Source organism: Phacochoerus africanus, chromosome 3, assembly GCF_016906955.1.
Source record: "Phacochoerus africanus isolate WHEZ1 chromosome 3, ROS_Pafr_v1, whole genome shotgun sequence".
In the NCBI taxonomy this organism is placed as follows: domain Eukaryota; kingdom Metazoa; phylum Chordata; class Mammalia; order Artiodactyla; family Suidae; genus Phacochoerus; species Phacochoerus africanus.
The window spans coordinates 4,688,702-4,710,002 of record NC_062546.1 but is presented as its reverse complement, the minus strand read 5'-3'; the positions used below and the strand labels follow the sequence as shown (position 1 = coordinate 4,710,002).

Sequence of the window (21,301 nt, the reverse complement as noted above, 5' to 3'; positions counted from 1 at the left end):
CGCGCCCCCCGGCCCCCCGGCGCCCCGGCCCCGGCGCGCGTCATCCCCGCTCCACGCGGTGGCCGCGCGTCACCGCCGCCCCCGCCCCCGCCCCGGCGCCCCCTCTGGGACGACAGAGCCCACCCTCCCCCCGGGGCGGCAATTAACCAGCCAAGGCGGGGCTGCACGTGGACGCGGGTGGCGCGGCTGAAATACCAGGAAAGGGCACAGGCACTTCCTCAAATAAGAGGGAGATTTATTGAGATCAATACAGAGGCATCGCCGCCCAGAGGCCCCGCGTCCCGGCGCGCCCAGCTCCGGCCACATCCCAACTCCTTCTCACAGCTTCCAAGTTGCTCTTAACGTCAGTTCCTGTAACCTGGAAAACGGAGCGGCTTGTGGCCGTTTAGGCACCTGTGATCTCTTCTCCGTGTCTGTTTAAAATACAATCATTGCACAATTTGGGGCCAACTATCTGGAGGAATTATGCGTGAATCATCGCTGGGTAAAGTCAGAGAGTTGTAAAGTGCAGTCTTTAGTCATGCTTAAAAGTCGCATTTCTAGCATGAACGGAAAAAAACCCACACTGCAGAAACAGGACTCCCTTCAGGCAGATCTGGCCCAACTTGACAGTGAAAAAGCCCGATACGTCCCACCCCGGAAGTGGAAGACAGATCTTTCTGAAAATCTGCAAAGCTCCATCACGACCCATCAACTTTGAAAACGTTCTCGAATTCTTGGAGTGGGAAAGGTGCTGATGAAAATGCTTAACAAGAGTGAAATGTCACTGGGGGGAGGGCTGAGATGGTTCTATCGCTGAGACCCCTTTAAGAAACCACCTGGTGCTTCTCCATTGACTCCGGAAGAAACTGGATGTTTAAGTAAACAGGAAGGGGACGTCAGGTGGTGAAATCACACACACTCACAACCACACCTGTGACCAGTCAGTGGGTAGGGCGCTGAATCCATGAGAGCAGCAAGGGCAACCAGAACAATCTTAGAAACATCTCAGCTGCTACAAACCCAGACTAAAATGTGAGCTTTAAACATACTTTTTGCAGGGAAGATACAGTCATAAAAATGTCTTCGCGCTGGAAAGGCATTCCTGTTACAGAAAAATCTTAACACGGACACTCAAAACTTAAAGGTCAGATTATTTACCAGAGTCTTGACAACCTCTACGAGCACATCTGATTCCGCAGGCAAATCATATGCAAATCGAACCCATCCTCACAAATTCAAGCGAATTTTTTTTTCTTAATGGGAAAATGAAGCTCTGGACAGAATACCAGATTCCAGTTGAAGAAGTCTACTTGCTGCTAGATCAAGAGATTTTAACAATATGACACTCTCAATTTCTAGGCAATTAAAAAAAAGTAAAAATTGCTTGTTACCAAAGCAAAACAATAGCTTCATCTATTTACTTTAGGCAAGTACTGAATATAAGATGGATTTTTTCCCCCTTTATATGTAGTCTCCAAAGTATTAACTCACTCTCTGCTCAAGTTGCCAAAATGTTGGGTTACCATCTGCAATTCTCATACATGTGCCTTATTTTCTTTGGCACGGTATAGATTCCTTCCTTTCTTTTTCCAGAGTCAGCCCGTGGAATTTGGGGGAGGAACATCCTGTATACCAGGAAACTCAATATATAGCTCCAGAGATCTTATTTAAAAAAAAAGAAAGAAAGAAAAGAAAGATAAGAAAAAGAGCCACGGGAAGAATGGAAACAGCTAGCACGCCCTTGGCAGCGAGCTCTCGGCCCCCAAATGGGCTGCTGCCCCCTCCCCTCATGCCTGACTTTGAGAAAATAAAAATGGAAACAAGAAACATAACGTCAGTATGTATGTACAAGGAGTTTAATCAAATGCTTGTAGAACCTCGAGTTATTTGTTAAGGTAAAGCCTGTTTAAATTAGAGTCCCTTGCTCTTAGCCTAAATTTTAAAAGCATGGAGTTAAGTTCTGTGGACCTAGGTCGGTTTGAAGACTATATCACCGAACCCCCCCAGATCACTGCTACTTGTGGCCAAACTACACAGACCAGTCAGAACTCTGGTTTCCTATGTTTCGCTGAGATCCTGAAGCATCAGACTTAAAGTCGTCATCCACGCTCCTCAGTGACCAGTCCCCCCCCCACCCGAGTTCTTAAACAAATGATAAGACATCCATATAAGAATGAAAAGCCTTTCTGCTTTAGGCTTCCATTAAAGGCCAACACGTTATCTTATGGAAACAGTTCCCGCCGGAAGAGGAGGAGATGAATGCTGAGGAAAAGTTCCAAGGACAGTTTATAGCAAAAGTACAATATTAGAAAGACTGCCATAAATCACTCCCTAATAGGTTTCTTTAACTCGCATTTTTCAAAAGTAAACAGATTGGGCTATATTTGCAGCAACTCAAAGTGGAGCATAAATTTAAATGATGTATGTGTCCTGCTCAATGATAGGAGGCGACTATTACATTAATAGATTTTCTTCCTGTCAAGAGTTATTTACATATGTACAGTATTTCAGTTAAAAATAAAATAGAATACCATAAACTATATTTCATAGGAAAGCATGTGGGAAGAGGCAAATATGCAAGTCTATTAAAGACTTAAAAGCTTCTAATAAAGCACCCCTTATTGGGGGGGGGCGGTAATAACATAGCCTGTAATGGAGAAGACAAACACTCGCGGGCAATCTGATGCCTCGGAGACCCCACGCCCAGCTGGCGCCCAGTTCTACAACCTTCTCGCAGACTTCCCGGTCGGAAGGGAAGGGGGGCACAGGAGCGCAGCATGGGCCTGGCCCACCCCGGGGGCAGCCCCTGTGACCACAGACGGGGAAGGGGCCAGCTGAGTGCACAGCTACCAAAGTTTCAGAAACCCTTCCTCCCCAGGCAGGCGTGGGACCTTCAGGTCCCCTTCAACACGGTTAAGCCACAGGCGCCAAGCATGAATCGACCGGCCTGTGCGTGATCGGAGTGGTTGATTGCGTTTTTCCAGCACAGCAGTGTCTGTGACAGTCTGCTGCTCTGGCTCCGGTGTGGCAAACGAGTTAACAGCTTGGTCCCAGTCAGACTGCAAAGCTAAGACGGTCTCTTCGACGACTTCAAGATGAGGGTTACCAGCATTTCTAAAATATGCTAGCGAGCCAACGCAGGAAATTGAGTCACGTGTGCCATGAACTGTGTTCTGAAACATACTCTTGTTTGGGGTCTTTTTTAAAACCGCACCTCAGGACAACAAGTCACTTCTTCACAGGATAAGTCCTTTCAAATGATAAAATTTCTTTAATCAAAGAGGATTTCCTAAATTTTAAAGACAAATGTCTAAGAATAGGTATGCATATTTTTAAAGCTCTAACTAAAAATCTTTCAATATTTTCTTCTCTCCAATACAAAAGAATGGGCAACACAGACCACAGGAAGGGGGAAAGCAGGCTGCTAGCAAGATGGGGCAGAGGATGGGAGGGAAGAGGCAAGAAAGGGGCCTGCAGAGCAGGAGAGATGTTCTCCCAGGAGTTCCCATCGTGGATCAGCAGAAACGAACCCGACTAGGAACCATGAGGTTGCAGGTTTGATCTCTGGCCCTGCTCGGATTAAGGATCCGGCATTGCCATGAGCTGTGCATCGCAGACGCAGCTCGGATCTGGCGTGGCTGTGGCTGTGGCGTAGGCCAGGGGCTATAGCTCCAATTTGACCCCTAGCCTGGGAAGCTCCATATGCCGGGAGCGGCTCTAAAAAGCAAAAAAAAAAAAAAAAAAAGATGTCCTCCTGTACACGGGGTGCAGATGTGACTTCTCCAGGGGACACAGTCTTATATTACACCCTGTTCAGGTTTAAAATAACTGACTACAAAGTTGATACCATTTAAACCTAGTCAGAGTTAAGGCTTAAATTCACTGCCTTTCATAACTCTGTCATTATAATTTATAGAAGTTTCCCTCATTTCTAGAACACCGTGTAGTATTTTGCATGTGAGACTATGTTTACTAAATATAAAACTGAACTACATTAATTTCCTTGGTCATTGAATAACATGTTTTATGCATACATACAAATTAATACATCAATTTATATAATACATCTGAAGTATGTTCTCACAAAATTGGCCACAATTCCCTAAAGAGAAATCCAGCTGCTGCCTGATGAGGTTTAAAATCTGTAAGCTCAGAGCAACGGTCCACACACCCTTTTCCAACAGTGTCTGTTTTAGAGTCTTGGCGAGCGAAACTCCTGTGTTTGGCACCGGATCTGCCGCGAGGCTTAAAGGTCTGGGAAGTAAGCGTTCAGCAAACTGGCCCACTGGGATCCCCTCCTCGCTCACCGCCGCCTGGACGAACAGAAGGCCATGGCCAAACAAGGGACATTTTCCAAGAGTGATCAGATGGCGGAAAAAAAGAAAACGAGAACGACTCCTTCCGGAATATTCCAAATTACGACTCCTTCAGGAATATTCCAAATTAGCAATTTCAGGATCTTCTGGTCTGAGGAGCGGTGTGCGGGCACGCACCGGAATTTTAAAATCTCGATGACTGAATTTGGTCAGAAACACAGTTAACGTTTTCTGTCTTGACCAAGCTCTGGGGTACAAGTGCTGCCCCCCAGCACCCGGTGGGGAAGGCAGAGGCTGCTGAGTCACACAGGCCTAGGTTCAGGGCCTAACCCGCTGCCTTACTGGCTTCACTCTTCTGAGCCACCTGTACCAAGGAGAAGCAAGCAGGATGGCAGATCAACTCTGCAAAGGCCGAGGAGCGCCCGCCTGTAAAGGTTAGGAGCCTGCCCCTCCGTGACTCCCCAGGACTCGGGCCCTGAGGGCAGGGACCATGTCTGCCATGGGACAGCTAGACCCCAGACCCCAATCCAGTGTCCAGCCCTCTGTGAACAAGCAACCCACGCTGCTCCTGTCATAACCACCAGCCTCTGCCCACTGCGGCTCAGCTTACACGTGCGTTCGCTCACTTCATTCCCACAGCCAGCTGGGGGAATCAGAACGAGCCGAGTTTTACAGGTGAGTCCAGTGTGGGGGTGACACTGGAAGGTCTCAGGACCAGCAGCAGCAGCAGCAGCAGCAGCAGCAGCAGCAGCAGCAGCAGCAGCAGCAGCAGCAGCAGCAGCAGGGAGGAGAGTCCAAGCCAGGAATGTGGTTTCCGAATCCTCTAGATCTTTTCCCACTAGAGTCACAAAGCAGCTGCTATGACTGAGAGCATCCCAGGTGCCTGGCACCATGCGAGGCAACTTGGGGACATCAGCTCACTAAAGCCTCAGGACCTCACCGGGGCGGCGGGGGGGGGGGGGGGGGGGGGGGGGGGGGGGGCTGGACCCTGGGACTCCGCTCCACACAAGACTGAAAGGCAGCAGAGACGGTGCTATGCCCAAGGCCCCTCGGCAGGGAAACAGTAGACCCCCTACGAGTGAGCAGGTTTGGACTCCAAAGTCGGCCCCTTAACCTCCAGGCTGCGAACCCCCACTGCATGTAAATAATAATCCCTAGGACCCCGGGGAGGTATGCTTGGGAGGTACCCTTTCTTTTTGCTTGTGTTATTGAGGGCTTTCTAAGTATTTCATTAGTGAAAGCACCAAAAAAAAAAAAAAAAAGGGGGGTTTTCTTAAACAGAATCCCTTGGTGCCTTTTTCCTTCTGTTTCATCATGGATTGTCTACATTCCAGAGAAAGAACTTTGAAATAAAAGCTAAAATATCTCCTCTACCCTTTTTCCTGAAACTAATGTGCAGCACTGACCTCTTCTTGACAAAAGTCTGTGGTCTCCGGCCTGCAGGGTGTGACACTGGCACTGAGGTCTGCAGCCACTGCAGGGCCCCAAGCGGACAGCCAAAGCGCCCCCGTGATACCCCTGAAGGCCGACAGGGGGCACCGGTGAGTCCTTCAGAGGCGATGGGGTGCTTCTGAGGGAGAGAAAAGAGCCTCTGGAGCCCAGGGTCTGGTCCAATCACAGCTCTGAGACGAAGCTGGGTGATGGGTTCATGGAGATTCATTACACTGCGCCCTCAACCTTTGATAGAATATGTGCATGAGGGGAAGTTAAAGTTGTTAACACTTTAGCAGAAAAAAATCATGCCTTGACACTTCCTGTGTGATCTTGACAAGTTACTTAACCTCTCTGGGCTTCAACTCCTTCATCTAAAGAAACTGGTCTACAAGGTACGTGGATGCGCCCACGCTCACCAGAGGGTAGCTGCTACTCTTGAGGCTCAGACGGGGGATGAGATGCCTGGCCCTTAGAGGCAATCAAGAAATGGCAGCTACCACCCCAGCCAGACACAAATCGCACTCTCATCCCCACGATGCTAAGTAGAGAGGGTGACCCAAGGAGCCGAGCAGGCCCTGAACTTCACACTTAAAGAGACTTAATGGTCCCGGACTTGCTCTGTTCCTCACCCCAACCTCCTCCTTCCCTGCTGAGGGGAGGCACCGTGATGAGCAGCCCTGGACCGGACATGGCAAGCATGGGGCTGCGCCTGGCCCTGCTCACCAGACAGGAGGTGCTGGGAGCGCAGGAGCTTGTCCGCCTCTGTGCCCAGCATCCGGGGCGTGCCTGGCACACAGGAGATGCTCAGTCATGCTCCCAGGGCTGAATGCCCATGCAGGCTGGTAACGCCGGGCACGTCCCTGGGCCTGACTGGGTTGCTCAACAATCTCCTGGGGGTGAAGAGGGTTCGGTGTGCTGATCCCCAAGTTCCCGGCTAGTCCCTCCACCAGAGCGGAGATGCTTTTCCTGATGTTCATGAAATCCACGTGGCAAACATCCGTCCAGGGCAGACATGTCCCCCAGGTGGTGCTAACCTGACACATGAAAGCCCAAGCTTGCCTGCTGACCCACTTCGAACAGTGCCCGAATCTTAGCGTGAGCTCCTTGATGAAATTTAATCCCAGGGCACTCTCACTGTTTGAACGGAACTTCTGCAGAATTGCCACCACCTGGGAAAAATATCAGAAGAGCAAATTTAAAATACTGCCATCTATTTGAATTATGAGTACTACTCTACATGGAAACTAGACATTTTTATGCACCCTCCCACCTTTAAAATGAATCTATAAGCACGGGAGAGAGTAATTTCTGTCGCAGTAATCATTAGAACACAGAGGGGAAAAGATGTTTAAATCCATGGCAACACACACACACACACACTCACACATATAAAACCCTTCATAAAAATGAGATTTCAAAAGGGACTGGCATTAGACAAATACATTATTAATCTTAAGATTCCAAATTTTGGACAATGTCCCCTTGCATAATAACTAAAGCATTACCTTTCAGAACATGTCATTTTTATAAAATTTTAACGCCATCAGGGTACCTTAGGAAAGCAGTATTTTCAAGTGTGGGTTTTTTTTCCCCTCAGTATTCACAGCTGATATAAGCCCTCATAAAATGGCATCGGCTTGTCTAGGCTGGAGTCTTTGCTCAGTGCTTTTCTACAAAACCGTGCTACAGAGTAAACCCAACCTGTTTTTTAGAAAAACACGAAGACACTGTTTAAGGGGTTTCACATATAAAGTGATTTGTCCACAATTTTCATCACTCGAGCATTCGCCTTAACAAAACAGCTGTCTTCAAAGAAAAAAAGATAGCTATCGCACAGATTGATAAAGCTATAACACAGTCCCTAATTTCAAAACTTAACAGCCGCTTTCATGGGTCGATTGACAAATTAAGGCCGGGGGGGGGGGGAAATAAAGGAGTTAAAATGAAAGAAACATACATATTCCTTGTTCTAAAAATTAGAATAAAAATTTATTATATACATCATCAAAGGTCATGATTTCTTACTAGTTTGAAGGAGATCCACCGAACTTCAGAAGCTTTATCGGCACACAGCTTTAATGGAATTTGCATTAAAAAATCATCATTGGAATTATAGAGTTCCAAAAGCAGTATAAGCTGTCTGAAATTAAAAAAAACAAGAAATTTGTTTATGGGACAAGAAAACACATTACGAATCTCTCTTTACTCTTATTTCATCTTATACATAAAAATAGCCAGGCTGGGAGATCAACAACAGAAGCAGAGTGCTGGGTGAAAACGGCCATGCAAAAAAAAAAAAAGAAAAGAAAAGAAAAAGAAAAAAATCTTATTTCTTCATCTCTCTCTCACACACAAATCAAACAAAAAGGATGTAAATTAAACTTTGTAAAACAGAGGCTGAGAAATTTATGAATAGAGATTTAATATTTCAACTTTAGGTTATCAGTTCGAAAGCACATAAAACTTTAAAAATCAGATAACATAAAAATAGCCAGAATGTTGAAGTTCCCAAAGATCAACAGACCAAGGGGAAACAAATGAGATTTCACTGTCTCCGCAGCGTTCCTGAAGCTGCAAATTAAATTTTCTGCTTTTGCTGGCCGGCTCACGCACTGTGCACAAGCCTTTTCAGTCCAGCGAGGTCCGCCTGGAGAGCCAGACCGCTTTACTCCCAGGGAAAAAATTCATCAGATGGCTGGTGGGAAAAACCTACCAAAGCCTTCGATATTTTCTAAATGGGAATGGGGAGAAGCGTATGAAAATAAATGGCATTATTTCCACAGTGGCATAGAAAGGAAATGAAAAAGAGATTGTAGGGAAGTTAGAACCAGAAGCCAGGAGTACCGGTGAATACTTTCATATCGAAAGGCACTGTTTTCAGAAAAATGATACCAATATCATGGTCACGGAAGCACAGCATTCCTATCAGTGGCTTTGGCTTCAATAACCACCGCAGAGATGTTAGATAGCCCGCGCCCGCAGATAACGCCGTCGGGGCGAAACGAGCCGGCCCGGCCGGGCCCCTGGAAGCGGGTCATCGCAGCCGGCACCGGCTCCGGTTCCACATTGTCCCCGTCCCCGGTCCCCGGCCGCGGAAGCGGGCCAGTCGGTCCCCAGGTCCGACTCCATCCCGGGTCCCCGTTCCCATCCTGGTCCCTGGGGCCGGGCTCCGTGCCCACCCCCCGCGCCGACCCCATCCCCGTCCCCATCCCGTCCCGGGCCTCCATCCCCGGGCAAGCGGGCCAGCCCAGCTCGAGACGGACCTCGCCGAGTTCCCGAGTTCTGCCGCTAGAGGGCGCGATGCCTTCATGGAAAAAAACGTGGGCCTGTTTTTCTCAGTTCTCTTAGAATAATAGGCCGGGAACATGGCATAATGACTGAAGCCTCAATCTCTCAAATTAAGCATAATGATTAAGGATCACAGCGAAGAGAAAATCTTTTAGTTTGCCCCCGGCATCGGCCACATCATATCCTGAAGAGCTGCAAAAGCTTGATGGGTTTCTACAGGGAAGACAATTATTCGAGAGATTTCTAGTTGAGGACAAGAAAAATGAAAACCAGAGATACTGAAATAAATCTTGGCAAGGTGAAAACGAAAACCCAAACAACAACATCACACACAAACAAACCCCCTCAGTACTGCGGAGAGCACATCAGAGCCTCGGAAAGGAGAATTACTTAAAGTGACGCTTTTGCCCTTTCAGAATCCCTAAACCCTTCATAGCATTCCTCTTGCCTGCACGAAATGGAATTAAATGACTCTTTCGCACACAAAATGATGTACAGATCTGAGCCTCCTTGGGGGACGTTTTTATTTAATAATCAGCTCATCTGGGTTAGACCTTTTCGTATCTCTCCCTGTAGCAGAATTTTCTTTAGGAGCTGAAATGTAGAAGCCACGCCACCCCCCTTTGCAGGGAGGGGCTGCACTCAGAATGTTCAAGAAAGCTCTGGCAAAAAACTGCTCCGATTAAGAGGAGAATATTGAAGAGCGGGTGATTCATCTTTTATTTGGTTCGAATAAATTGCCTTCTAGAACAGCAGAACACTCTAATTCCAAAGTGACTCTCGCCCTGTCTGCCTCTGAAAATGAATGTCTCCGGAGACTGTGGTATTTGGAACTTCGAGCTTTGGAATTCAGTTTATCCCTTAATAAAAACATAATCTCTTTATCCCAAAGAACACCATTACTGCTGCTTTAGAAATCAATTATAAGGTAGGAAAATTAAGAATTATTCCAATTTGCCTTCTCATAGCCCCAAACAGGTTTTACGTCCTCTGCCAGGTCACATGGAAACCTCCAATTCCTGCTGTTATGGGTCACTGCAAATGCCTGAAGCTGACAAAGGCATTCTCTCCTCTTGTCTTCATGAAGCGACTATTTTTTAAAAATGTATATGTAAAGAAAAATATATAATCCTTCCACATGTCCCCCAGTGTGCTGTGCTATTATACCTCAGATCCTACATCTGCCACCGGCAAGAACCATGCCCTGACGCCTCGGGCTCCATTACCCCGCCTGGCTGTGTATTAGCTTTGCTCTTAACAGCCGTCAGGTGCAGCCCTGCACGCCTCCACCCCTCTCCCCTGGTCAGTGCATGCGCTTGTGTGTGTCTCCACACGCCCCCCACTCGGCCTTCTTTCATAATTTCCTGCCTGAAAAACAAGCCAGCACGTGTGTGCTCGCAAGATAATGCCACGGCTGCCTCCCGGGGAGGCGATGCTGCCCTGCGCTCCTGCTTGGGCGCCACAGCACGTACCAGAGCCCATCAAGGGCAGCTCTTGGTCATGAGGATGCGAGTAATTAGCTTCCCTGGGTCATTTTAACTCTTACTTTCACACTCATCATTCCTTTGGGGGGACAAAAAAAAAATGGCAAGCAGGGAAGCAGCAACGTCTTGCAAGAAAGAGTCCTTCGTGCAGAGCTGAGACTGGATTTCAGAGGGCTCTTCTCTTAGCTGACCCCCGGCACGTCACACGCCCCCGGGGAGTCCAGTCCTTCTTTTTTGCAGTGTGCTGGGCCATCTGTCTACCAGCCTCCGTGGAATTAGAGCTCTAAGGCCCAGGGCGATTAGGAGGAAAGATATAAAAAATAGCCACCCATCGCTGAAAGAACGCCCACTTTAGGGTTGGGATGATCTGTTTCAACTGGAAAAAACCCAGACAGCTGCCTTTTTTTTTTTTCACTTTACATATGCAGGGGTTTAAACAACGGTGCTGAAGCGGGGAGTCTGTTTCTTACTTTCAATCCTTCTTCCTACCTTTAGAAAGTCACACAGGTGCCTAAGAACGCCTGTGCGCACTGCATCCAGGTCCTTTAAAAATCCGTTGAAGATGGGCACCAGGTCGGCGGCCGTGAGCTGATTGCCGAGGATGACAGCCGGCTCGTGGACAGAGAAGGCCAGGGTCCGACGTACCTTCCGCTGGGGGCGCACAGCAGACACACCGACCGCAAAGGCAAAAGCACAACTCAGTGTCACCAAGAGCCGGAGGCCGTCCCTGGAGGAAGACAGATACTGCCCGGTGTTGACCACTGCAGGCTTTACTTCCTCCAAGACCAGTAACCATGCCCGCTGTGCCCCCTAAAATACACACTGGCGAGCCCTGTAGCGGCAGCCCTCTCTCCCCAGCTAGGCAGCCCGTCCTATCCCGTGCGTGCCTCTGAGCAGGCTGTATTTACCTGCACATCGGAAGCCAGCGTCTCGTAGGTGTCCTTGAGGGAGTGCCAATGGGGCCTGCCCAGGGCGAGTGCCACCCCCGGCAGGCTGGAGGCGCGGTGTTTGGCTCTGTCGGTATCGACGGTCTGGGCTCGAGCCGGGTTGGTTGCGGACACATACTGATCGTACTGACGGCGATGGGGCAGCGGGTGAGGCGCTCTGTCCTGGGCGACAGGAGAGAAAGGGCAACGGCATCTCTTGGGAGGGGAGGGGACCACTCGGGGGAGGAAAGGAGCGAGGAACTCGGGTGCAGACCGACATCCACGAGGGGGCGGCCTTCCCGAAGCTCGGGGCTGGGCGGGGCGAGCGTCTTGCTTTGCAGGGAGTGAGATTTCAATGTGGACCACAGTGCCTGCATTCATCTCTCTGAAATCGGCCCAGCGCTTGCTATCCCAGAGCCCAGTCCAGAGGGTCGGCGTTGGGTTAGCCCGACGCACACAGCTCTGGCCAATGGCACCTGTCTCCTCTTTTCTTGTAACTGCCCCAGCGAGACGGCTGCAGCCCCTTCCCTCTGCTCCTCGCCGCTTCTTGCCAACTGACGGGACTCAGGCTTCCCAAGACATCAGCCACTTAGCTTTTTCTCTGCAAGGACAATGGGGTACAATGATTAAAAACCTTTACGAGAACTTAAGAGCACAGCAAGCTAATGCTCGAGGTAGAACCAAACCAGACACGGTTCAACAAAAGAAACTGTTAGAGGAATTCCCATCCTGGCACAGCAGAAACAAATCTGACTAGTATCCATGAGGACGCAGGTTCGATCCCCGGCCTTGCTCAGCTAGTTACGGATCTGGCGTTGCCATGAGCTGTGGTGTAGGTTGAGGACGCGGCTTGGATCTGGCCTTGCTGAGGCTGTGGTGAAGGCCAGCAGCTACAGCTCCGACTGGACCCCTAGCCTGGAAACCTCCATATGCCGCAGGTGTGGCCCTAAAAAGGACCACACACACACACAAAAAAAAAAAAAGAAGAAGAAGAAGAAGAAGCTGTTTAAAAACTTGTCCAACAAAAAAAGAGATAAACAGCTCATACTAAACAGACACTAAATATTAATGTATACATGTCCAATTCTTTTCTCATATTTGACTTGTTTTGTTAAAATATCTTTCCAGATTGTTCAGAAGACTTGAAATACTACTTTAGAATTTACTTTTTTTAAGCTAGAGAGGAAATATTAGCAACACAGATTATGAACTAAGATATGTCATTAATATTGATGACAGAAAAACATTTGGTTCCAACAACCATTCTTAAATTTAACTTCCAGAAAATGTAAAGTTTTGAGGCGCTTTGCTTTTCAGGGAACAAACCTGTAATTTAGATTTAGTCTCTTCAAGTGGGGCAGCGTCACCCCTCTGGCCAGCCTCCCGATGGTCACTGGCTCCTCTGCAGGGCTGGCCTGGACCCTACAGAATGGAGGGGGCACATCAACTTAGGCCACGGGAGGAAGCTGTCCTGTGGCTCCGCCTTCAAAGAACCCTCTTTCAGCACCAGAAATGACTTCTGCGAACCAAGGCCAGCACTTTCCCCAGAGGCAAGAGCACCTCTCCAGATGTGAGACGTACATTCGAGCAGCTGTGTATGACACGGTACAGCTCGGCCACGGCAGGTGCCGAGACAACCAGATTTCATACATTTTCATTTCCAGACTCTGCCCCAGGCCCTACAAACGGCTGTGAGCACCAACAGCGTGAGTCTACCTTACCCTTCTTGAAGCCCTAGGGTCCCCGGGGTGGCTGACCAATGCCCTTAAGTAAGAGTCGCATGTTCAAAGCAGAGACGGCTCCAGGAGGCAGGGTGATGCTGGCCAGAAGCAGCAAGCGAGCGAGCACCTCCAGGAGCTCCCCGGGGCTGGAGGGGGCAGCAAGGCCAGACTCCAGACAGGGGGCGGAGAGGCGGGGGAGGGACCACGGAGACGGAGGGAGACAGCGTGGCCAGTCAGAGAGGATTCGCGGAGCAAGCTCTTCTGAGTTTTCACGTGTACAAACACTTCTAGTGTTTGCTGCTGAACCTGCACATGAGGTTAACAATGAAAGTGAGCCAGGACATCCAGCAGTGACATTCTGGCCTCTGATCATTGATTAACATTAACTGAGATGGGCCTGACCTTCTCCTTCGACCATAGATAGCACGGACCCTCCTCCTCGCACTTGAAATGTCACACTGTCCACTAGCTTCATGGATGCTGACAAATCAGCTCAATATGCGATCCGGGAAAGTCGATTAATACCCGGACAGATGCTCCGTCTGCTCCGAGGCCCGCTACCAGAACCTTCGGTTCCCAAGGTTTTCCCTGAAAGGTACAGCTTATTTTAATAGGGGACACGATAAAACAGAAATTTTTGGGCATGATAACCTAAGACCTCAATTCTCCAAGTTAATAAATTCACACGCATTAATAAATAAAAAATCATTACTCTTCTCTGAGGAATCAGTTTGATTCCAGAGTCTTCGGTGCAACCGTTAGAGTGCTTATTGCAGGAGCCAAGGGATGGTTTACGTAAACCAGCCAAGTCAGGGCAGTCCCAGGAGGAACTGGGAGGTGCTGTCCCCAGAAAACCACCTGTCAGTCAAAAGAGATGAGGGGAAGAGCGAGCCCCTGCTTCCCCAGAGCACTTCGGGACCAAACTGGGGCACTAATGTGGCAGAGTGGGAGCTGGAGCAGGGTCAGCGGGAGGGCTCAAGTGACCAGCCAGCCTCCCAGCCTCGCCTCCTCCTCTGCTTAAGCGTTTCAAGATTTTCGTTTCTTTCTCCTTCTATTTTTGTTGTTGTTGTTGTTGTTGCTGTTGTTGTTGTTGTTGTCTTTTTAGGGCCATACCATGGTATATGGAGGTTCCCAGGCTGGGGGTCGAATCGGAGCTATTGCCGCTGATCTACACCACAGCCACAGCAAAGTGGGATCCGAGCCGTGTCTGACCTAAACACAGCTCATGGCAACGCTGGATCCTTCACCCACTGAGAGAGGCCAGGGATCGAACTCGCAACTTCATGGCTCCTAGGCGGATTTGTTTCTACTGCACCCCGGCGGGAACTCCTCTTTGTCCTTCTTTTGCACCTCAAAGCAACCTGACTGAGCCCACAGGAACCGAGTCAAATCTACCGTGAACCAGAGCCACACGGGCCCTGGTTCTTCCCATGGCGGGTTCACTCAGGAGAACCAACGTGGAGAAATCCCTCCGCTCTTCTTCCTTTTCACTTCTGTATCTGAAAGACGCCCGAAGGCCACTGCACCTCCCACCAAGGCAAACGTGGCCAGACTTTTCCATGCAACGCAGATGATTTTTGGACTCCAGATAACAAGGGTAACAACATGAGCTTTCTTGCCTATTTTTGGAAACAAGTCAGCAAAAAAGGACTTCATCTCATTCCTTACGAATCAAAGGCAACCTTAACCAATTCCTAAACATTTCTCCTCGGGCTTTTTTAATTCATCTTTTGGTTCGCTTTACTGGACCAGACCAAGGGGGTAAAGGGAAGTGATGAGTTAGTTTAACCACAAAAATCAAAATATAAACTGTGTGAACGGAGAAACAACGGGGTTTTGGAGACCACGAATTGGAAGATTCTCCCTCGTTGCCCACGGAAACGAGGCGGTGCCCAGAGACCATGACATAAAGACCAAGGACCCTCCCTAATTTCAATTCTTTAGCCTCCTCATGCCCCATGAAGGACCTGGCTCCCGGTGGTCCATGCACACATCTAGGGGTCAGGAGGCCGTCAGAGCCTCCAGCCACAAGCGCGCCGGGAGCTTTGGAGAAACTCCAAGCAAGTAATGAAGAAGTGGGAGTTCCCATCGTGGCGCAGTGGAAACAAATCCAACCGGGAACCATGAGGTTTCGGGTTCGATCCCTGGCCTCGCTCATCGGGTTAAGGATCCGGAGCGGCTGTGAGCTGTGGTGTAGGTCGTAGACATGGCTCGGATCTGGTGTTGCTGTGGCGCAGGCCAGAGGATACAGCTCCGATTCAACCCCTAGCCTGGGAATTTCCATATGCCATGTGGGCCCTAAGAAGAAAGGAAGGAAGGAAAGAGAGAGAGAGAGAGAGAGAGAGAGAGAGAGAAGAGAGAGAAAGAAAGAAAGAAAGAAAGAAAGAAAGAAAGAAAGAAAGAAAGAAAGAAAGAAAGAAAGAAAGAAAGAAAGAAAGAAAGAAAGAAAGAAAGAAAGAAAGGCTTCCTCCTCGGTCCAGATGCAGAGTCCCAGGCTCACCGGGGCTGGAGGCAAAAAGCCACTGGCGGAGTTCCCATTGTGGCTCAGTGGTTAATGAATCCAACTAGGAACCATGAGGTCTCGGGTTTGATCCCTGGCCTTGCTCAGTGGGTGAAGGATCCGGCGTTGCCGTGAGCTGTGGTGTAGGTCGCAGACACGGCTCTGATCCTGCGTTCCTGCGGCTCCGATTTGACCCCTAGCCTGGGAACCTCCATACGCCGTAGGAGCGGCCCAAGAAATGGCAAAAAGACCAAAAAAAAAGAAAAAAAAGCCACTGGCTTTTCAGAATCTCTCCCCCAAGAATCAGCAGGCCAGCATCGCTGCTGGAGCAACCACGCGGCAAAGGCGCCCCCACGGGACGGGCGCTAGGTTGACGCTCCGTCTCGAAGGCCACCGTCAACTTTACATTCTAGGAGGTGTGTGAACGCATCTTCGCGTCACTGAACCAGGGAAACGTCGGCCGGCAGGGAGACAGGGTGCTTGGACGGCCAGGGCCCCCGGAGGACCAGGCCTTGTCTTTGGGGAGGAGGGAGGTGCTTTGTGCCCTCCCCACCTGTGCTTCTGTGGAGGAGACGGAGCCAGGGCTATCCATCACCGGATTGATTGGTTGTCTAGTTATCCAAACCATGACCTTAAGAATAAAATTAAGTTTGCCATGTATCATCTCTGCCAGGATCTATTAATAAAAGGACACGCAGCTCTGCGATTTCTGTCACATCCTCAGTGGCTGAGGGAGGGGCAGACACTCACGGCGATCTGTAATCGCCCGGCCTCAGAGGCCCGGCTGTGCCACCAAGAAGCCGACCTGGGCAGCGGCCGGGCGGGGGGCAGGGCTGGGGTCGGCGACGGACACTCTATTTGGTCCCCCTGCCGGCTGGCGCTCCGGCTCCCGCACAGAGTCAAGCTGTGTGGCTCTCGGGGCAGCGGGTAATACCTGAACTTGAGCTGCAGGAAGAGAAGTTTCGAGGCCTTTAACAACTTCGGCGCGTGGGGATTCGCTTCACCACGAGGCAGGCTGGCTATGGACGCGCAAACCCGCTCCCTGCCTCATCGGTCCCTCCAAATGAGCTCTCACCGAGGCGGTGATGTTTGCAGCCATTAACTTTAACTAGTTCAACTAAATGCCAGCCATGCGCAGAGCATCAAATCTGAGCTCAAAAAGCCTCAATGAGGCAAATCAGAGCTCAGTTCCACCGTCCTCCACAGAAGGACAACACGAGGCGGCTGAACACCGCCGTGGGCGAGGCCCAGCTTTCCCTGCCACATGCACCTGCACGCCCCCGTGCGCTGGCATCAATCCATCTACGTCCACGCGGACGGGGACGGATCCCGCTCAGCCAGCCCCAAGGGCCACCCAGGCTTCTGCCCACCGCACGACCAACAGCAAAGCTGCCGTCTTTCGCACGCCTTTCTGTGCAAACAAACCCGCCTTTCCACATCCCCAACCTCCAAACACCCGACACAGAATCCTGCCCGCGCTCCGTTTCCTACTATAGTTGAATTCTACAAGATTCATTAAAACGTGGAGAGCTCGTCACAGCCTCACGCAGGGCCCGGGCCAAGGTGCCACCTCCTCGGGGCAGCACACGAGACCCTTTCCTGTGGTCTGAGTGACGCTTCCAGCCACTGTCCGTTCACAAAGACCCAATGTGCAGAGTATTTTAGAATCTTGGGAGGTCCCAGACCCCTTTGAGCTCTGACGAAAGCTGCGGGTCCTCTCTTACAAAGAAATTAAATGTATGTGGGCATCTTACAAACAACCCTTTCAGGAAATTGGAAGAAACCTCTGACACGCCTCCCTCCGCTTCTCCAGACGATGGAGTCCAGGCTGTGGCCTGAAGCCCATGTCCAGTGGGGTGGTCTTCCCCCAGATGCCTCCTCTGCCCCCAGGAGCGGGCTCCCCCAGTGTGGCCGGCCCACGCCCACCCCCACCCCAGCCCCGGCCACTCCCTACACTGCGTGGCTGTTTCCACAATCCCCTCCATCAGACCGCATGGGCCTCACACGGCCGTCATTTACGGCCCCAGCACACAGCCCACGTCCAGGCACTGAAATTACTGCAGCTGTAGAGATGCGTTTTCCAAAAACATCCCTTTGTCGAAAACTATTAGAAGCGATACGTTACATGTGCTCGTCCCTTCAGCACACACTGACTTAATTTCCTTGATACATTTAAAGGCAAAGAATAATCACAGGACTAACTGGATTTTCGCATTTCCTTTCCCGAAAGCGTCACAGATCTTTGCCCAGCAACAGCAGCAAGTGCTGCTTTTTTCCAATTTCCCCAACTCAGGGAAGAAAACAACTAGAGCCGTGTGTGGAGAGAGAAGAGGCGTGATGATGGATGTACGGATTGCAGCCCTGGCTCCCAGATCAGACGCTCAGTGGGAACACTCGTCACAAGATGAAAAATACCCCAAAGAAGAAGTTGTACTTTTCCTGGCTGTACAAGGGCCAAAACCTTAAGGTGGAGGTAAGGGCTGAGTGAACAGGCTCCCAAAGGCGCAGCACCCTTCTCTGTCCCCAACTAGAAAGGGCAACGGAACGCGGAGAGCGAGAGACCCATGTCTAAGAGCTGATGACTGGCCCCCGCCCCCGACACGCCCGAGAACTACCCGCTTTCATCGGAGAACTGACTTCAGACGCACTCGGCTAGAAGGCGAGGAGGCAAACCCTCCCAGGGACCTGCACAGCAGCACCCCTGGGGGAGGGGGGACTGGGCCAGGCAACCCCCCGCCCCACCGTGGGTGCAGGCACTGATAAAAGCAAGTACACGCACCGAGGCCCCTGCGTCGCACAACCTGGAAACAGCCCACTTTCTCTTTCACGACCGTGGATGGCAGCTACCTCGAACCTCTGAGTCATGCATCATATGCTCCTGCTGCTTCTCAAGGACCCTCTGAATCTCACCCTTGGCCACACAGCCCCTCTGTACGGTCTCTGGTGGGCTGCAGTCTTCTGGCCCAGGCCCAGCCTCTCTCAGGAGCAGCTCCAAGTCCTTGCTGATGTCAGGGAGGGGAGCTCGCCCATAAGGGAAATTACTGAGTACATCCTCAGGACTCTCAGTTGGACCGGGGGATCTGGTCCAGGACGACCACGGACGGGGGCGGCTAGGCAGCACTGGGGAGCTTTGTGGCCTCTGGGCAGAGCCTGGTCAACTGGGCTCCAGCCAAGACAGAGTCTGCCACTGGGTTTTCTATTCGGCCACCGGAGGAGCTACTGACATACAGGGAAGTGCCGGTGTCCGAGGATGTGTCTTCCACGGGCGGATGCGGCTCTGCCTGCTCTGGCCTCGCGGGGCTGGGCTCCACTGAAGGAAGCGCGCTTTTAGCGCCATGGAGCGGGCTGGAAGTCCAGAGGGAACAGGTGAGCGCCACAGCCTTGAACAGCCACCCCTCTCCGCCTGGCCACCCAGCCTCCTGCGTCTCCCGGAGCCAGAAGATCATAACCTCGCAAGAGGATGAGAGGCCAGTCTGTGCCCTCTGCCCTACAGGGAGTATTCTGTGCACTGGCAATGCCACAGGAAGGGTCAGCTGGTCCCTCATCACACTCGGGTGGTGCCCGAGCCCCGGCTTCTGCGGGCACACCTGCCACAGCAAGGTTTCACCCACTTCCGCTCCTCAGGACCGCCACCAGGGGGCAGGCATGAGGAGATGACAGGTGCCTAGGCTGTAAAGGGCTGGGCTTGGTGAACCACTTGGGAAGCCTTGATGGGGGAGATGTTGCCTGTAGGCCTGGCGTTCGGCAAGGAGTCAGTGACTTTGGTGGAGAAAGGGGGGAGGGGTGCACCAACCTTACAAGGGCTTTGGACCAACTGAGAGGTAAGGCACGGCCTCTCATGCCCCGAAACTACACTACCAAAGAGGAAATGCTTGTCGACTGCCTCAGACGGGCTGGTTAGACTGTACGCATCAACTTCCTAGAAGAGACGGGAAAAAAAATCCAGGATCAATCACTAGAACTTACTAGGAACACAGCGTAGGGCCTACTAACAGTGGTTCAGCAATGTCACCTCTCCATGCACGTAAGATCCTATGGCACAGAAGTCTTCTGGGGAGACCTCACATTTTCCCTGTGTAAATTACCCAAAGAACTTCATTAATCAAAAAGTAAAAGAAAATTTTCTTTATAGGTTATTTAATCACTACTCTCAATGAATATTTTATCTAAATTTAGGAGACACAGTAGCTTCATTATTTATAACCCACTAGTCATGTTTCAAAATCATTATTGCAATTACTTTTTGCTTCTTTACATAATTAAAGCTCTAATATTCCGTCTTGCCCAGAAGGTCACTGTTACGAAAACTCCAGACAAGATAATTGCTAGAATTTTAGGTGGAACGGGATCCTGATAATTATCCTGGCCGAAACTTACCAGGCTGAGGACGCGCTGCCACCGCTGCCCCTGCTGGGGGACGCGGGGGTGAAGCCCGAGTCCAAATCGGAGGGTGCCGTCTCCTCGAATATAAGGGCCAGTCCTAGAAGGGTTTGCAAAGGTGGAGATGAAGGGGCCTCGGGCCTGGAAGGCAGCCTGGAGCACCTGGAACCAGAGGGAACGGCACGGTGGACGCGGTATCGGCCAGGTCTGGTCCCCGGCTGAACAGGTGCAGACCACCAGATAAGTCACTGTCGGCCAACTTATGTCTAAGCAGATATACCCTTTCGGAGGCAGTCCCTGAGTTCCAAACAAACTGCTTTGCAACAGAAAATAAGGAGTTTGCAGTTTGGATTCTTCCAGAATATTAATCCTTTTTTTTTTCCTCCTGGCCGTGCCCGCGGCATGTGCAAGATCCAGGGCCAGGGATCAAATCTGCATCACAGAAGCGACCTGAGCCACAGCAGTGACAACGGCAGATCTTTAACCCGCTGTGCTACCAAGGAACTCCCAGAATATTAATTCCACATCAAATAATTCCAGACTCTGTGAAGCACCTCGACAGACCGGATTGATCATTACAGGCAGTTTACAGCCGCAACGAGAAAAGTTAACGGCTCCGTGACAGCTGTCTCCGTCTCAGCTCTCATTTCTGGGCGAGGCGTTCGCCAGCGATGCTGAGGCCTGTGTCACTTACTTCCTGCGCACCAGGCCGCTGAGACTGTGGGGACCCAGCCCTCACAGTCTAAACATGCCAATCCGCACGGTACAGAAAAGACAGGGTACAGGCACGCTCCCAGAAGCCACATGGAGGCCGAGTGGCCACATTTACCCATCGCGGATCCGTTGGATGAAGAGCGGCGAGAGGCAGGCCCGTGGACCTCAGAGGACGCGTCGTGGGACACGGCCACGAAGCTCTCGGCACAGGCCCTCTGCAGCCCCCACACGCTGTCCCAGCAGAGCACAAAGAGCTCGGGGAGCCACCAAGGCTGATGACAGCGGGCCACTCTGACTCGCCCCAGCCCGGGGAAGGTGCACTGTTCCAGTGACGCCGCCAAAGCAGAGCCAGCAGGTAACGCCACAGAGAAGGGGAGCACAGAGGGGTCCCAGAGGAAGCGTCTGGAGGCCCCATGGTGGCGCAGCGGGGCCGATCCCAACTACGATCCATGAGGACGCGGGTTCCATACCTGGCCTCGTTCAGCGGGTTAAGAATCTGGTGTTGCCGCGAGCTGTGGTGCAGGCCGGCAGCTGCAGCTCCAATTCCACCCCTGGC

General features: G+C 51.0%; 1 long non-coding RNA gene across 30 annotated transcripts in view; it reads right to left on the bottom strand.

Annotated features, from left to right (window-relative positions):
* Nucleotides 1-214: 214 nt before the first annotated feature.
* LOC125122446 (uncharacterized) overlaps nucleotides 215-21,301 on the bottom strand; it is a 79,837-nt gene continuing 58,750 nt past the window's right edge. For 9 of the 30 annotated variants that reach the window (XR_007133793.1, XR_007133790.1, XR_007133794.1 and 6 more), the window contains 10 exons: nucleotides 20,029-20,193; nucleotides 19,618-19,723; nucleotides 13,554-13,739; nucleotides 12,757-13,457; nucleotides 11,413-12,031; nucleotides 10,994-11,231; nucleotides 8,996-9,233; nucleotides 7,758-7,872; nucleotides 5,705-6,901; nucleotides 3,981-5,136 (listed from right to left, as the gene is read on the bottom strand). This is a non-coding gene — a long non-coding RNA (uncharacterized LOC125122446). Of the gene's footprint in view, nucleotides 3,233-3,980; nucleotides 5,137-5,704; nucleotides 6,902-7,757; nucleotides 7,873-8,995; nucleotides 9,234-10,993; nucleotides 11,232-11,412; nucleotides 12,032-12,756; nucleotides 13,458-13,553; nucleotides 13,740-19,444; nucleotides 19,571-19,617; nucleotides 19,724-20,028; nucleotides 20,194-21,301 lie in introns of those variants that run through there. The other 21 variants (XR_007133816.1, XR_007133815.1, XR_007133818.1 and 18 more) reach the window with 19 other exon arrangements.